At 43.2% G+C, this 18,460-nt stretch overlaps 1 long non-coding RNA gene across 1 annotated transcript; it reads right to left on the bottom strand.

The window, feature by feature from the left end:
* Positions 1–2,244: 2,244 nt before the first annotated feature.
* LOC128147408 (uncharacterized) lies at positions 2,245–4,163 on the bottom strand. Its single transcript, XR_008237016.1, has 2 exons — positions 3,814–4,163; positions 2,245–2,657 (listed from the first exon to the last, which is right to left on the bottom strand). It is a non-coding gene; the product is annotated as an uncharacterized LOC128147408 (long non-coding RNA).
* Positions 4,164–18,460: the final 14,297 nt, after the last annotated feature.

The raw sequence follows: 18,460 nt of genomic DNA on the forward strand, positions 1-18,460 counted from the left end.
AATGCAGGAACCGATACAATGAAAACATTGTCCTTAAAAAAAAATAATGCACATAGTGCATGACTTCTGTCTTTCGTTCTTATCATGCAACCTATAGATATCATGTTTAGGTTTTCTTTTACTCAGGTTAGTAAATCGCAAAAAGGGAGATCACTCTCCTGAAAAAAAAAAAAACCACCTTACCTTTCTTCCATCACAGGGCTCGGCTCCTAAATTCAAAGGACCAGTAGTGCTGGCTGCTTTGCAGCAAGGCTTTTCCCACTTACACACCTGTTTATGCAAAGTCTCACAAAATCTTTCAACAGAAGAGGAAACTTCAGTGGAAAGGTTTGATTTTTCCAGGTCATGCAGTAAGCCGGGTGACTTTCTTCTCTAGCTCTGCCATCAGTTCCCTAGAGATACTCTCCAGCCAGTGTCAAGACTCAGCCAAAACACGAGGAGACCTGCCTGGGCTTGTTGCCACCTGCCAGCCAGGGTGTACCCCTGTGGGGGGGGGGTTCCAATTGCTGCCACCTGGCCCCAGGGGTGTGGAAAGAGCAGGGCAGGTCTGGCAGCAGGGTGCCAGACACCCACAGCTGTGTGAGGTTGCTCCAAAAGGTCACATTGCTAGAAGTGAGGTGTCTGGGAGGGCAGTGTGTGGCCCTTGAAAACAGCTAGAAATCTGTGTATGGCATTAAGCAGGAGTCTGAAAGGAAAGGCGGGGCTTAGATCAGCTTCAAAAACTTTAAGCCTTTCATAGACTTGACCCGTTGAAGGTCTGAAGGACACACAGCATGTTTTGTTGCTAAGCCCAGGCCCAATTTAGGCTGTGCAGTTCTTCCCCAGGTCTCAAGCACCACATAGATGTTAAGTGATCAGAAAAACCTTCCACCCCACTTTGGAGCCTCTCGCCTCTAACCTTTCTGCATTTTCTAAGCATCTAATCAATCAGCTTACCACTACTATACTGCCAAAATTGCCACACTGTGATGCTTTTCAAAGGAAAACCTTGAGGCTGCTGTAGCTGGATGGTTTAATAGCCATGCACCGGAGTTGTGCACATATGGACTGATTAAGGCATAGCATTGTATAAATGACTTGTGTCAGTGCTATCCATGTACAGATCTGACGTGCTGTGACAGTGTGTTGCTCATTGCCATGTTTTGGCTAGGCTCCACATATATAGGAGAATAAAATGTCTGCCTTTCAGAAAAGCAGCATGGCAGTGGTGTTGGCTATGCCATCTTTCCTAGGTTACAGTTACGCAGAAGCACAGCCAAGACAGGAAGAAAGGAAAGCTCCACATTCTCACAAGCCCTGGTAGACAGACCATGTCCCACACAGGAAGGCATAAATGTAGTTTCAAGGTATGTTGGCAGGTGCTTGGCTTAATCTTTGGCTTTTCTGGGCTTCCAGCTTTATCTGTCAGAGTGAGGCATCTGGCCACCAGAAACTAAGGTTGTACACCTCTCGGATTCAGTGGGTTAGTTAGTATAACTGATCTGAACTAGACAGATCTTAAAATGGAGGTACCAAACCTCATAAATTTGTGGCAGTGAAACAGAATGCGAAATTTTTCTTTCATCACACTGGAATCCCCCAACCTCAGTATAATGAGGATGGTTAAAAATAAAAAAAGTCCCTGAGTAATGAGTCATATTCTCCTTAGGAGATGTCTGCAAGGCTGAACCCAGGCTGCCATTAACTCTAGTGGTTAGCATACATCATAATTTTTTTTCTTAACTTGAACACTGTGCATCAAAGAAGAGGATTGATTATATTGTGCAGTTGGTTTTCCAAAGGAGTGCGTATGTGTCTACATTGCAGTCAGCAGAGCAGCGTAGAGCTATCAGATCGAGCTTAACAGGAACAGGGACCAGAAGTGATGTAGTTCTGCAGACTCACGGTAACACACCCAGCTTTCCATTGCATCCTGCTTCTGGCCTCATTTTCAAATTAGGGCTGCACAGGAAAATCATACCAAGCAGGTTATATTAGCACTGTTTCATCTCTTGCTCCCACCTTTCATTCTCAGAAGGAAAGTCCATGCAGAGTCTCGTGCTGATAAGCAAGATGACTGCCACCACCTTAGCTGCTCACTGAAATACAGTTCTGATATCTTTATGCTCTGCACCTTGCACACTTGCCATGACCAGCCTCTTTCTCCCAAACAACAAGACTGTGTTGTGAGTAGGGTAAAGTAACTTTTCTCAGCATTAGGTAGGGGAAAAGAATAAAAAAGAAAAAATGAAAGCAACAGAAATTACTTTGAAAACAGAAACTCTCCTGTTTTATGGAAACCCAGCATTAGAAAAGCAAGTGGAAACTGAAACAGAAACTTGCCCAGGGAATGACTTAGCACATTTTGAAAAGCAGATTACAAAGGGGAAGGTCCCTTTTCAGGAAGCCAAAACTTTGCAAAACACTTGCATTTGTTATTTAATAGGAAAACCTGAACAATTGTTATTTAAAAATAAGAATAGAAGAACAGGAACATAGAAATAAAAGGCCAGAAGGATGATCTTACTTCAGTCCCCTGCAAACCGAAAGTGACCACACGAGCAAAGGGTCTGTTCAGAAATTCCACCAGCTGTTTTGCTGCGCGCACCTACCCCATCTGCTCACCCACGCTGCAAGCTGTAGTATAGTTCCTGCTGCCCTGCAAGCAAACCAAACACCTGCGAGAAGACAGAAACAAGACCACTATAACAGTGTGGCACTAGAAGAAAGCAAGAGAAGTTCAAGACAGCTCCAGTATGCAGTATTGCTGCAATATGAAATGAATTATTTTTAAAGTTATCCTGCAGGCTGCCAGTTCTTGAAAAGACGTGGCTGAGAAACAAAGTGCTGAGTACAAAGAGTCTGAAATGTTTCTGTACAGATAGCATGACAAGCATATTAAAGTGTGAGAGAGCCGTAGGCTTGTTTCCTGTACGGAGTAGAGGAAAGTAAAATGATACAAACAAATTTGTGAGAAGAACTGCATTGGGAAAAGCCTTGGAGTTGCTACGGTTTTCTTGTTTTGAGGGAAGATACAACCTCAAAAGTCACATTTCTCTCTTACTGTTTGTCAGTACTTTGATTTTGGACTTGAAAGGGAAGCTTGCATTCCTGCTATCCCACTGCTAGCAAGAGGAAAAATGCCCACCATGTGCATCTAGCCTCTAGTATGGAGCTGCGGTTGAGAATTATGAGGGATGTGGGAACAATCACAAGATTTAACGTACAGTCAGTGTTTTCTGGATAGCTTTTCGATGGTTTTAGTTCAAGTTCCTTTCCAAACTGAAAGCAAGACTTCTAAGGCAGACAGAATGCTAGGGGGCCCTTTCCCATAGCTTTACACAGAGATCTCTCACTCCCCCAGTCAACCAGCAGCTGTGACAAAGTGCTATTTTCATAGCAGGCAACCTAGTGGGGAATCAGCAAAAAATGTCTGTGATCACAGGGATGCTGAAAAGAGGGTCCTGAACAAATGCAGGGGAGGAGTTAGTGATGGAAAGCACTGGCAGGAGAAGGCCGAAGGTGCAGTCCTTGGAGGGACAGTACTCAGCCTCCCGTGCCCCGGGGGCATGCAGCACACGGACGTCACTGACCCTGCCTCCCATACATCTTCCAGCAGTGGTGTCCATACCACTGGCTGTCCCCATATGTGTGTCGTTGGGATATGAACAAGAAATGATAGTACCCAGGTTCATTTCCTGCATATTTATCCTACAGTCACTAATGGGATTGATAGGTTTTCCAGATTATCAGTATCTGAAGATTTACATTCTCTTTCTTGGTCTTTTCCTGGTCCTTCCTTCATACTATGTGAAGATCCCTCCCCCAACATACCTCTGGGATAGCTGAAGCTGCAGGGAATGTTTTACACCACTCCTCAAATTGCTCTGATGCATAGTCAGGCCTCTGGCAAGCCAGCCCCCGTCCCCGCTGGGGCTGGCTGTGCCCTGGCACCTCCACTCTTCTGGGTGGGGACCGCAGTTGTCACTGCAGTTCGTGGGGAAAGACGGCTGTGATCTGGGCTGATCTCAAAGTGTTTTGAGGTTCAAGGTCTGTCTCTAAGACGTGAGGACGACACCTGTACTTTGGGGCACAAGGGGGCAACTAAGTTTATACCAGGCAGTGCCCCCTCATTTATCCAAGAATGGATAGCGGTCGCTAAATAATTGAGTATTTTGGAACCTCTCAATCAAATCTCTTCGGATTTAAATTTCTTTAAACTTGTTTAAACTGTAAACAACCACCCTGGGGGGTGCAGGGGAGTTGTTGCTGGGGGGAGAAGGGAGGTACTAGCCAGCGCCTGCCTCGCGGTTCACAGAAGGCACGCACCAAGCGCTGCAGACTGTCTTTCCCTGCCCCTGCTCAGCAGGTGGCACCCTGGGTCCGTGCAGGCCCACGCGTGTCCCCTCCTCCCGGTCCCCGTGCACACCCCCGGGCTGGCTTGGCAAGGATGGACAGACAGCCTGCAAGAGCTCCTTCCCCGCCGCCGCCTCCCCTTGCTCCTTCCCAGGCTCTCCGGCTGCCTCGCGCTCTGGGGGACGTGTTATCCTCACAGGGAAAGGACATTTAATAAACGAGCTCGCACACGAAGCAAGCAGCGGGCTGGCTATGACGAGAAGGCACAAAGCCTTGCCCTGGTAGAGCTGAGCCTGCCATCAGGCTGAGCCAGTTCCAACTCCAGTTTTACATGCGATCCCTCATGTTCCACAAGACTTAAAATGACACCTACAACATCATAAAAGGGTGTGTGACAGCTTTTGTAACGTTCCTCAGGTTGGAGGATGAGCACAGCCTGACTCTCTTCAACCAGCCCTAGGATTAAGCAGCTCAGGAAAGTCCCACACTGCAATGCCAAACTGCTGCAGCACAGCGGATGACTTGGCATCACCAGTTTTAAGTTTAATACCACATGGAAAAAACTGTGTCATAACAAAACATTTGGGCTGCAAACTGAGCACTCTGAATTGGCACTGTTACTGAAGTACGTGCAACATTACCTGTGCCAACATGAATATGCATTGCAGTAAAGTCTTAATAAATGTTCACATATAAAATAAAACAGTTGAGAATTAGACATTCACTTGATCATTACTTATGCAACTGCCAAGATACCAATCAAAGGTAGGCGTTAGCAGTGGCTGAGAAAGTCGAGGGAAGACAGGATGGCTGTCCTGAAATTTGGCCCTCTGAAGGGTAGACTTTGTATCACCATAATGAAGTGAAAAAGCAACTGGTGAAGATGGGGGAGGAGAAGGGGTGGGTGGTGACAGCTTAGAGGCTTTCTGGAGGAACTGGGTTATGAATAATACCCTTAATTGCTACAACATGCTATTGTAAATGATCTTGTCTTCTTTCTCTTCCAGGCTTGTAAGTTAGCCTATCATTTTAGACAACTATACGGTAAATGCAGTTTTTACTTGTGTTCTAGCTATAGAAATGTTGGGAATAACCACCTCAGGAAGCTTGCTGCCAAGATTTTTTTTAATGTTACAAAATCTATGCCTGTTGCTTCCATCAGAAAAACTGGAATGACTATGAGTGCTTGAAAATATATAATCCTGTACCATGAGACATCAGAGCTTGCAAAGTACTCCATGTGTTATGCTTTTTGTTAGCTCTATTTATCTATCTTTAGCAAACAGCAAATCAGCAACTAGGTCTGCAAGGTACACATCTCCTTTACTGGGATGTCTTTCCTGAGAAAGCATCTTATTGTAGGAGCTTTATTCAGATCGCCCTACAGCCCTCAAAAGCCCTTCCCTGACATCAGGCACACTGGTGTAAAGAACTTCCAGAGAGCAGCCCATAAAGATGCTATAAGGAAAGTAATGAGCAATGTTACTCAGTACAACTTAAATAATAGGTTACATGGGCAGGTCTCTTAGGCACCCTTTAGGGGGCCCGGGTTAAGTGGTTTGTTGAACAGTTACACTAACATGTGCTTCCAAGAACTCCTGAGTTGTGGCCCCACTGCAAGGTACTTGGGGCTCAATGCCTATGGACTGCAGGACAGAGTTACATTTACCTGGTGACCGAGGGAATATACACTGCAGGGGAAAGCCAAGGAGATGCATAGAAAATTCACAGAGTTATTTGTCCTCACATCATTGCTTGTCTTTACAACTCTAAGACTCTATTAACCTGCTGTCAGTGCAACAGTTTAGGCTCTCTTTTTATTTGCAAATGAAAACAGATGAATAAATTCATGAGCTGGAATTTGGGGGCTGGACACAAGATAAAAGCTCTGTTCTGTTTAAGGGCTGGAGTCAAACAGCCTTTCAGAGACCAGCTTCCTCCTCCCTCCTCCAAAGGGATTTCTATATACATCACAATAAAAATGCACAGATCCTCCAAGAAATGCTGTTTTCAACATCCCCTAACTCATCCAAGTCCAAACCAACTACCAACAGAACGTGCAAAAGCATTTCTCGGAAAGAAATGTTTTCCTACTTTCTTCTCTCAGCTGTGGACCTATTCCAAGAAAAGATAGTCATGTATTCATTTTGTACTTAAATGGAGGAAATGGTTCTTCCAAATGTGACTGAAAATATTGTTGGTCAAATTAAATCAATACATTATGTTTGGACAGCAACCAGGTCCAGAAAATTTCAGCAAAGAAAAGAAAGCCTTAGAAGCTGTAAGTAGGTCAAAATAGGACTTCAGGTGAAATCCTGCTCTACTTGAATCCAAGTTAGCAATTGGGATCAAAGAGGCAAACTGTTATCACTAGAAAGCAAGAAGAGTTTTTCTTTTCTAGGCAGCATTTCACCTGCAGATCTAATCAGTCATGAGCTTATACTCACTACCTAACAAATCTGGCCAGACTTACAGACAACCTTAGTATAGATAAGACTGTAGGGGAGTCCATGACAGAGCCAAAAAGCAAAGCAGACTTTTTAAATCTAAAAATACTAGAACAGGTTTCTTGGAGCTAAAGGCATGACTTAAAATGGTATGATGCCTACCTCTTTCGTGTCTTGCCACACTATCAAACACAGAAATGCAAGTCAGATGTTCTTCCTCCTTCTTCCACTCTAACCCCATACTGATTGGCGCAGTAGATGTTAACATTCACAGGAGATGTGGCAGAACCTGGCTGGAATCCCCTTCTCTGCTCTGGAGCAGAAAACTGCATGCAAGCCTCCCACCTCCTAGAAGCAGGAGTCTGGGCTATTTGAGGACATCTCTTTCCCGAAAACTCTTGCGGAAGCTGTTCCACTATGTGTAATTAAACATCCATTACCATGTAAGTTTGCCCCCCTCTCTCTGTTCCAGGGGATGCCTAAACTATTAGGTTATTCACATTAGTTATCTAGTGGACCTCATGCCCCAGGAAAGGCAGCCAAGGAGTTGTCCAGTTTGTGAACCCAACTAACGCACAGGGGCTCAGCAGCTCAGCACTGAGAACTCACTTGTAGACAGTGGCACTTACTGAGATATTAGGTACTTAAATTCTTCTGTGAGACTAATTTGGGTTAGACTGCAGGAGGTAGCAAGAGCAAATAACATGCTGTGAAGGCAGTGTTACACTATAAATTTTTTTACTTTGTCACACTACACTGTCCTTTGGGATTTTTTTTTTTTATTCTTTTTTCCTAATAAGGTATCTGGGAGTTTCTTCTTTGAGAATACAGTACTGTTTATGATATCACAGGAAATTAAGTCTTCTAGCTAAGGTGAAACCCAGGAATTTTTCCCATTGAACAATAGACTCCAGAGAGAGTTCCTATTTAAAAAGAAAGGGCTGGAAATTCCAGCCACCTTAAAATAGATGCACACAGTCCTTCTGCTTTAAAACCTACTGGTTACTTTTTGAGACTCATAAGACTAGAAGGGACTTTGAAAGGTCATTTACTCCAGTCCTTTGCCCTGAGGCAGGATTAACTAAAATGTTTTTGTCCTATCTCAGAGATGGAGACTCCAAAACTCTCTAGGTAATTCATACTGATGCTTCACAATCTCTACTCTTAAAAACTTTCTCTTAATATCAAAATGAACCCTTGGTTTGTTTTCAGTCCTCTACATCTTGCCATACGCACTATGACATAGAGAAAAGATTGCTCCCTTCCTTTTTACAACAGCCTTTTACGTACTTGAACGTCATTATCATGCATCCCATCTCATCTTTTTTGCTCCTTTAAGCTACACAGCACCAGTTTGTTCAGCCTTTCATTGAAGGGCACATCTTCTCGCAATGACAAGCACACAAAAATGAAAAGAATATTTTTTTCTGCATGATCACATTAGCATGATTAAGCATGCTAATTCAGTTACCCTTGAACTTCCCTTTGGTTATCTATCTTTGAAACTTGCTAATTAGTCCCCAAAGTAGGAGTGTATTTTTAGATGCATACATTTCTGTGTACATTGCAATCCAGAATTAAACAAGTAGGGAATTCTGACTCTCCCTCATGGGGCAGTATATATGCTTAGGGGTATATAATGTCTAATCCAGTTTTCTTTTTGAAAATCTTATGTTCAAAAAATTTCAATCTAATTCTGCTAAATCTCTCGTATTCATTACCACCTCAGCAAAGGAAGCAGAATTTATGCAGTTAGTGCTTTAGTTCCACAAATAGTTGGCAAAAATATAATGGCTGAAATTAATTTCCTTGGCCCCTAACCAGGCACCTTTTGCAAGTGTGAAGGTATTTTACACATGACCAAGTGTGCAGTCACAACCAGACCTTGGCCTACTCTGGCTCTTTTTCACATATCCTCTAAATATTGCTCTGTGAGAAGCCCCATGGGGTTGGGCGCTGTACAAAATCATTGGGTATTACAATGCTTTGGATTTCATTTCCAGGGGAAATGTTGCTTTCATCAGGATGAAGTCTGTATTCACCTACTTTAGATATATGATCTAAAAGAGCTCTGTGCATCTGTTTCCTTTATTCTGCTGTCACACTAAAGGTCTGCTGAGGAATTCTGTCTTTCCTGCCTCATCCTTATTGTAATAAGGCCACAAGCATGCAGTTTATTTCTTTTAATGGATGGCTTTTTCTCTTATTGTCTCAGGTCCTAAATGCATTTCTTAACTTTTATGGAATCATTAAATCACTGGAAATGTTAGGAGTTATGACTTTAAAACTACAAGAACGAGACGTTAACATTTTGTGCTAACCAGAGTCCTTTAACCCCTGCCCTTGTGGTGACAGCTTTGCTGCTTTATACATGCTCTCAATATTTAGTTACAAGATACAGCCAGAGCATTACCAGAAAAATTAATGTAGTTGTGATTTGTCTAAAATCAGTTCTTTCCCGGAATTAGTCTTCAAAATTTAATTTCAACATTACTTTTATGCTCTTTGTGACTGAAGCTCTTTCTGAATTGCTGTAATGACTTTCTGAATCATTATAATTAATCAGCTCCTCCTCCGCTGTTGGGACATTGCAGGCAGTCAAAAAAGGTGCCAACTCGTTCTTTTAAGACATAACTCCTGGTGCGCCCTACCTCAGCTGCTGTCCCCACAGGGTAGCCAACACACCATGCTCCACCATATATCATTACTCTGCTGGCAACAGCGCAGCAACAGTAGTTACAGACAACAGTAATAAAAAAAGACAGAAGAACAAATGAAATAAACAGAAATATCTTTAGATTAAAAATTAAAGTTTTTTCTTGAGGACCAGTAACAAACGGCCAACCTCCTAGGAAAGGACCCCTTCCCTAAACACACAAATTCAGGCACTGTTGTTCAAAGCAGGTTTCAGGTGTGTGTAGATAGGAACTCCAGCGAGAACACTGCTCAATGCCAGAGGAAACTCTTTTTAAAATACCTTATCACTCAAATAAAATCTTCATCTAAATTAGATAATTGGATATCAATAATACTAAACACATTAAACTAAGCAAGGTAAATAAGTACTTCTATCCCTAACTCAAAGGCATCACTTTGTATATAAATATATTCTAAATGGGTTATGAGAGCAGATGCGATAATCTAGATGAACAAAATAAAGGTGGTGGCTACTAGAACACAGGCATTGTGTACCCTAAAACTCACATATTCATGTATCCTGCATGCCATCCATTACTGGTGGGATTCCTTTCACGTCAGGGGTTTGTCAACATTGTTGGTGTATTGATTACACAACTAAGACCCTACAGATGTAATTATTTTGTGGTCTATCTCTGCCCTGAAGAACACCAGTTGTCAGCTGACACTAGTGAACCATTTTGTTCCCAGTATAACTTTGAATTCCAAACAATTTTTGGAGCTTGAACCTAGGCAGGGATCTAATCTGCCATTTGGATCTACATCCTTAGAGATGCTAAGTGACTCACCAGCTTGGGGGGAAGCTCTGTGATCCAAGCTAGGCACTGGCTCCTTTGGCACCTTTCCCTACACCAGCAGTCCGCCTTGCTGCATTCTGATGAAGTGAGGAGGAAAAGAAAAAGAAATATGGAAAATGTTTAACACAAACCCCATTTGAATGCAAATAAAGTAAACAGCATGTGCCACAGCAACAGAAAAATGTTTGGAAGAACACAGTGCTAGAGGGCTGCCAGTGGTTACATGGCTAAAACACTTCCAGGATTTGGCACACCAGTCACAATGTTTATCATAAGCCAAAACACAGCCTGATCAGCAAAACAGTCAAGCACTGAATGTGGCCAACATCTAAAAAGTCATTCTGAGGACTCACAGGTGTGTTGCAGTTTTAGATATGGTAGCGTTTGACAGAAGTTCATCTCAGCAGCCTCTCCGCACACCCACTAACCTGCCAAAGCTCTACATTTGTAGTGGCACTTAAACATCCACGTTAAAATATGCAGAGCATGACTGTAAATGCACTGTAACTGCAGACATACAGATGTGTCAGATTTTGTCCTTTACATACAATCGCTATATGTGGCCACAGTGGTACAGATGTCCAGAACATAAGCAACACATGTCAAAATTCACTTTCTGTTTCTAGAAATCTGTTTTTCTTTTTCCATCTGCATATCTGTTACTTTTAGTTATGCCAGATAACAAAAAGCTCGGGGCACCTCTGGAAGGAAAGCAACAATGATGATGGTGCATCACAGATGGAAACACTGCCACTGGCACCACACCACCAACCTAATGCCTTCCCACCTCTCCCTGGGATTAGCAGCATTGGTGACAGCCAGGCAGACAGACAGCAAGTTTCTCTTTGGGTGTTCAAGATTGCATTATTATAGAGCAGATATAGGATAGACTGTAGGGAGACAGTCCTAATAATTAGGAAGAACTGTAAATACATGGTAGGGACCAGCTAGAAATCACAGCTGATTACATATGGGATGCAAGCAGGAACCTAAGATGAAGCGGGAAAGGACCTGGCCAGAAACCAGGCTGAGAAGGAGACAGATACAGGAGAAGGAAGTCTCAATAGATTCCCAAAACAGGCCTGTATTTTCATGGGAACACAAACTGCTATCGCTTGCAGATTGGAAGTGCTGACTAAACAGAACCATGAGTTTGTGCAGGCACCACGCTACAACCCCACCCCAGTCCAGCACTCCAAATTCACCGATGGACATTACCCAACTTTACCTTAATATCAGAGCCAGACAACAGCAATTCGACCTCCTCTGGGAAAGTTGCCTATGTATCGACACTACTACCTTCCCCAAGGCGAGTATGAGGATTGCCTTGAGCGTTGTGTTATTTGGCTCCTTACAGCTAAGTGACAGATTTCAGGATCTCAAGGCCTTCCTTGTTCATCAGTGCACTGGGCGAGTACTCAGAGCTTTACTGTAACTGCAGATACCATCAGGCTTACTCTGCAATAAGGTGGACTTTTTCGCGTCCTAATTGTGGCAGCACTACACGCACCAGTCTCATTACACTTTAGTATGTCCTAGGGAGGCTCCACGTGGAGTGCCAAGAGGGTGAAGAGGAGTAGTTACCCTGCCAGGAGGAGTTAGAGACAAGCAGGTCATCTGGATAGTGAAGTAGGTCTGGGATCAGAGTCCAGCAGCTTTGAGATGTGGCAGAAAATTGCAGATATTGCTGGAGGCTCCATGTGCTGATATCTGATCCATGGGAATATGGAGGCTGTGTGAGAAGAAAAGCATAGGTAAGTAGGTAAATTATTTAAAAAAAAAAAAAAAGTAACTATAAATTAAAGGAAGAAAGTAAAGGATGCTACTGAAGCACAAAACAAAACAAGTCTTACAGCTACATGTACATTTGACATTTTTCCTCCCTTGGCCTGACCAATGTCGTATAAGACGTTTCCCATGCCATTGCTGTAGGTAATGCAGCTAAATGCAGCTGATTTTGGATATCTAGCTATAGTCAGAGAAAGTGCTTCCTTGTTTACAATAGGCACTAAATCAAGCCTAAGCTTAGTAGAAGGAAGAGTCCCTTGGAAATTAATAGATTGGATTGTCCTCACATTTAGATGGCTGGCATAATTCATTCATTTCAATAGAATTACTTTTAATTTCTAACAGTGTAAGAGCAGAATTGTAATAGGATGATGTGTTCTTACCACAGGACTCAAACTAAATCTTCCAGACAACTGGTAGCACCTAATGACTGCCCATGGCATTATGCAATGGCTGCAGAAATTTTCAGTTCCATCCATGTGTAGAAAGAATAAAAATAGAGAACTGAAGATGACTGATTTTGAGATGTGTAGGAAAAAGCCCAAACCAAGGGCTACAGTGTGTTGCATCATGGCAAATGACAGGAAGAGAACTTCCTGTTACCTAATATAGAAGCAGAAATGAAAAGGAAATATAATACATACAATTTTGATACTTAAATGAGATGTTGACCCAAATAATTCCAGGACCTAAATTTAAATAGAAAGGTATATTTGGGGGTTGCTTTTATTAATTGGATAAATGTCAATATTCAGTTTTCCCATTTTTTAAGTTTAAAAAAAAAAGAAACAGCATAAAGATTTTACTGTCTTTCACAGAAAGCTCAACTGTTTAAACAGCTGCAGTCATACCACTTCAAGTGGAAGATAAAACTTTTGCATGACAAACAACATGACAGTGGCTCCACATAGGCTACCACTGCAAAAATTTGGTTTTCCTCCTTCACTGTTAAATCACGGTGTCAAAAACAATAGCCAAACTGCATATATGGCCACATACCTTTCTCCCTATCCTTCACCTACCTTTTTTTAAACATCAGGCTATCTCTTTTCTTGGGTTGTACTTAAATTTCTGTCATGGCCTTTAGCATCCCCAGTGTTGAGGACAGAAATGCACCAGAACATCTAAGCTTTTTCAGTCAACGTTACTTAGGGGTCATCAGTTCAGTTGTACCTTAAAACCCACAAAGTCCTATGCTAGCCTTGTGCCTTCTCCCTACGGTGCAGCTGTTTAGTCCTCAGTTTCCTTGCCACAGGTCTCTTGGGGGAGTGGGATCGAGGGCCCTGTACGTCACTGAGTAGCAGAGCAGTGCCCAGCTGGTTCCCTTAGCCCCCTCCAGTAAGCCATGTACACAGCTCTCCTTCGTCACACAACTGCATCAGCTGCACTTTGAACAGTACAGCCTATTTCTGCAAGAACAGCGGGTCTGCTGCTATTGCAGAAAACTGGATTTGTTGCACACACATATACAGACTGGTTGTGTAATGCACACACGGCCAACATGATGCTCCTTGAAAGCACTGGAGCTACTGTTCAGGCATGGTGCAGCCACCCAGTGAAGCGTGTGCATGCTCAGGGAGGACGCCAGCAAGGAACAGGCTGCCACTGCCAGAATAATTGGTGCAAGCTACTGCTAGCCACCTTCTTCCTCAGGAGTAACCTGAGAGTGCACAGGGACTGAGCCAAAGAATTGTTCTGGCAACAGAAATAGCTTGAACCTGGCCACCTTGAGCTCCTCAGCCCCTCCCATCCAATATATGCCCATCTTTCTATCTTGGAAACCACTATGTGCAGTTCAGGATGACAAACAAGGAGGCAGTTCCCAGCTTTGTTCCCAGAACGTGCTAGTACATACCTGGGGCAAACAGGGAGAAGAATGTTGGATGCTTTGCCTGGTCTTGAGGGCATCTGCTTCTCACCTGGCACTGGTGCATCCTTGCCAAGGGTCCTGTTCTGCACAGAAACTTTCCACTGATCCTGCAAGACTGCCCCTGGAAGAGTAATTTTATCAGCCTTTCCTTGAGGTTCTACATTTTCTCTCCTCTGTAACAGGAATATTCTAGGACAGTAACTAGGACAGAAAAGCTGTGGGCTTGGTAGAAAATATACTTCTACCAAGCCCACAGCTTTTCTGTCCTGGTTAGCAGAAGGGATCAGAAGTCCTGCCTTTCAGGACACATTGCTTCCAGCACTTGCTTCCTCCCATAGCATCCACCCTTACCAAGGGAAATAGCCCAGATTTCAAGCACCTTTATGGAGCATTTCTAGATGTTTGCTTTTCCACTGTGACAGCCTAGTGTGCCTCTTTGCTCTCTCCCACCAGGGAAAGGCAGTGACTCTCTGTGCCTGGCAAATTTACCATGACATATGCCACCAATGCATCTCCCAAAAAACACTCCACAAAAAGAGCTTATTCCCAGCACTGTTGTCCAGAGGGAGTTTACTGGAGAAGAAACAATAGGCTGTTTCCACAGTGTCATAACTACCTTGTTTCCTGCCTTCTCAGTAAAGCAGTCGTAAGAGTGGGAGCAACAAAGTGGGAGCAACTAAGTGGGAGCAACAAAGCTAACACCAGTGAGATGAAATAAAAGACAGGATATGTCTGTGGAGCAGCTGAAGTTGATGGCATCGGCTGAAACAGGGACAGAGCAAGCATGCTGGAGACAGAGATGGGGTGAAAATGAGTTGAGTAAACAGCAAAAAAAGACTGATTGTGTCATGTTTCTGTGGCAGTAGCTAACAGAGATGCTGTAGAAATGGATAGGCCACTGCAGAAAGGAGGATCAGCTATACCCCTTGACTGGGGCAATTCTAGTATATGTAGACTGCTCTGCTGTCCTGGCAAAAAACTCTGGGGTGCTGTGTGTTCTCATTTTGCCAACAAGATGCAGTGTTCACCCATTAAGCAGCAGCGCCAGGCATGTTTATCCTGCTTCCATCATTATTTCATGACAGGGGAAGATACGGATCTCAGCCCAAGCTCTTGCACGGCCCATCTGACCCAGCAGCACATCTTCCTCTTCCTTAAAAAGATGCAAGAAGGATCTTCCCCCTCTGCCCCTTAAAAACGAAACATCTGGTCACTCTAACCAGAGCTAGCTAAGTCCTTCCATCCTCCCACTCCACCACTTCTCACTTCCCCTCTGGAGCAGGGTTTTATAATTTTCTGTGTTCCACAGCACTGGTGGTACAGGCTCTTCTGCCTCCAGATATTCCACTTGATGTGGCTGAAAAGGAAAGAGAAGTAAGACGTGACGCATGGAGTCAGTGCGTGAGTCTTATGTGCTGCCTCTTCCTCCGAACTTGGCATGATGCACTGGCAACAGTTTCCAGGAGTGTTTACATGGAAGTGGTTTGGTTTTGTCCGGCTGCTTGCTTGTCATTTGCTTGCTCTGTCTGTTTTCTCTACTCTAAATTCTCATCCTAAGCAGAAGTTTTATTGCAGTGGTGTGCAGATCTTTTTCTGCCCACTACAAAACCATGCACAGGCTGCATCCCTTTCCTCCCTAGTCTGAGCTCTCTTAAAGCCAGGTGCAAATGCAAACATTAACACACTGCAGCAGAGTGTCATCTCAACATTAAGGGAAGTTATTTTTTGTTTTGGTTTGGTTTGGTTTTTTTTTAAAACTGACCTTGCATAAGGCCATTCAAAATCAGGGAACAGTTGCTTTATTTCCTCCCACCACATGCTAAACGAGACTTCTTCTTTCATCTTCTTGCAGGGTATGCCAGCTCCCTGCCTCTGCATGCTGTGCCTCCAGAGATGCTGCTGGAGCCCCTGGCATGGCAAGCCCTGCACAAGGCTGCTCACCGCAAAGGTGCCGGGCACGGGCCTGGCACTGCCGCACCCACACAGCTCTGGTTCAGTGACTCAGCAAGGAGCTGCCAACAAAAGCCCACACCACGGATGCCATTTCTACCAAGTCCCTCTAGCTTTCCTTGAACTTCAGGCTGGAGTTGTCCTCCCACCAGAAACTGGGGTACCAACACCTCCCCGAGGATCACGGACAGCCGCCGTGTGCCTTAAAGCACAGCTTTTTCCCTCACTGACCTGGAGGGTCTGTGGCTGCCAATGGGGCAGTGGACCTACATCTGTACATACAGAATGTGGAAGAACAAAATTATGTAGACATCACTGAAAAAAAAAAAATCATACTTAGCAATTACAAAAGTAATTACTTATATGCAAATTTTACTCTAATATGTAGTTTGAGTTCACAGTGAAATCACTAAGACTTTCCCAGAAATCAAGAGCAGAAGTAAGCCCAAAACCAATTCAAAGTTTTTAAAATTCAGAAGAATCTAGATTCCCAGCTGGTTAAATGGGAGAAGCTCTGCTGAATTCAATACATCCACACTGATGGACGAGAAAACTTGCTGCCCATATTGCTTAAACCTGTGGGCTGGCACCTATCTAAATCATCAGAATCTAAATGTAAATTTTCTGTCTGGCCACTGCTGAGAACATTCTAGTTCTTCACACCATGATGAACAGACCAAACCCAGTGATCCCTACAAAAGCTGCCACAAGCAGTCATGGGGGCTTGGGCCTTCATATTGTAGAGATATTTTGCTATCTCAGAGACTCTCTTAAGAACAATTTTTGGTGGCATGTTAATGTCACAATTTTTCTTTGTTGATTAATGTAGCAATTCATCTTCTGTGCTATTTTTTTCTTTCATATGAAACTCATACAGAGTAAGAACAGTCCCTGGGGGGGGGGGGGGACCAACCAAACAACAAAAAAACCAAACATAATCCTTGTTGCAAAGTCAGTACCATCTGAAATACTGTGTCTGCTTGCTGTTAATAGGGAAACTATTAGAACATTTGGTCAAAGGTCAGAAAGCAGCAGGGGCTACTTAGGAACTTTGCCATAGCAAATTAATAGATTCAGATGGAAATTTGACTGGAAAATGTTTTTTATGTATCTATCTCAAATAAAATCACCTGACCAGGAAGTCTCATCGGAAACAAAAGTATTCTACACTCTGAAACAAACAGCCAAGCGAGTCTGATCTTGTATACACTGAATTCAATGGAAGTAATTCCAGTAGGTTCCCTCAAAGTAGAAATAGATCAAATCTACCCTGACTAATTATAAGCAAAAATAAATACTTTTTAGTGAAGAATCATTGCTTTAATAGAATACCCTAAATTTTAGTAATTTTCACAAAACATTCAAAAGCCTATGGAAGAGAAATTTTCATCTCAGCTACCTTGCAAAAAGGCAAAAAAACTTCCCAGGTTTGCATCGGTAAGGATTCCCTCAGCGCTGGCTCCTTGGAGCATAGCGATAGGGTAGGGAAGTCCATTTGCACAGCAGACAATACAATGAAATGCCCAGGTTTTATTCTGAACCATAAATCAGTCACCCCTTACATAAACATCCAGTTCTACTGAATTATACCTAAGTCTCCTCCAGCTCCCAGAAGAATATGAATGGGGCTTAAACAGCCCACAGCTCACTGAGCCTGAAGCTTTGTATTGCATTCTTGAGAGGTACAGCCCAGAACTTTACCTTTAGACCTTCCTGAAGCTATTGCGCAGCCAGGATCATTTAAGCGTCTGCCAATGCTAGTGCAGGTAACAGGATGCCCGTAGTTGGCAGAATCCTTAATTTTTAGTCTTGCATACTTTTCAAGATTTTGTCTCAGCAAGTCACTCTGGACATACCATTCAGATTATAATAAGAGCCACAAGTATTTTACTTCAAAGATGCCCTTAATGCCGTCTAACTTAGCTGGCAACAACATCAATAATGTTATGTAAGCGTGACACAGCTGCCTATTTGCCAACACAATATTCATTAGGCATTAGCTATTGTTCTGACACCAAATGGTGAAACTTCTCCTCAATTTCTATTCAGCCTTTCTGAAGGGAATGCGCCTGTGGTCTTGGCAGGTGCTCTGTGTGCTGGTCCTGCTCCATGGAGATCTCCATGGATCTGCTGCGCATATAAATGGAGATTTATAAGACAAGGAGCTATAGTTCATATGGCAGAGAAGCAAACAGATACTAAGAAAAACTACTCAAAAATATTTGTGGAATAGGAAATATTTCTGCATATCGCATTGCCTTTTCAGTTACCGCCATCAGAAAACTTTTTATCATTTTTACTGTGTTTCATTTTTACTAATCTCACACATGCACAATAAGCCACACAGATGATTGGAACCAGTTTTGAAGAGAAGCCAGCAGAGTCTCTATGGATTCAGAGTTGTCCCCAAGGCTAGGCTAGAGTTATATAAAAGAATGAAGTCTGGCTTATTCCACTCTACCCAAATTAAATCCAGCCAAATACCAGCAATAGCCACTTTAATCTCAAAGGAAAACATCAAGGCATAAGAGAGAACAGACATTCAGAATGACTGTGCTTACACTGCTCACAAAGGG

This window comes from Harpia harpyja, chromosome 10, assembly GCF_026419915.1.
Source record: "Harpia harpyja isolate bHarHar1 chromosome 10, bHarHar1 primary haplotype, whole genome shotgun sequence".
NCBI classification, from domain to species: domain Eukaryota; kingdom Metazoa; phylum Chordata; class Aves; order Accipitriformes; family Accipitridae; genus Harpia; species Harpia harpyja.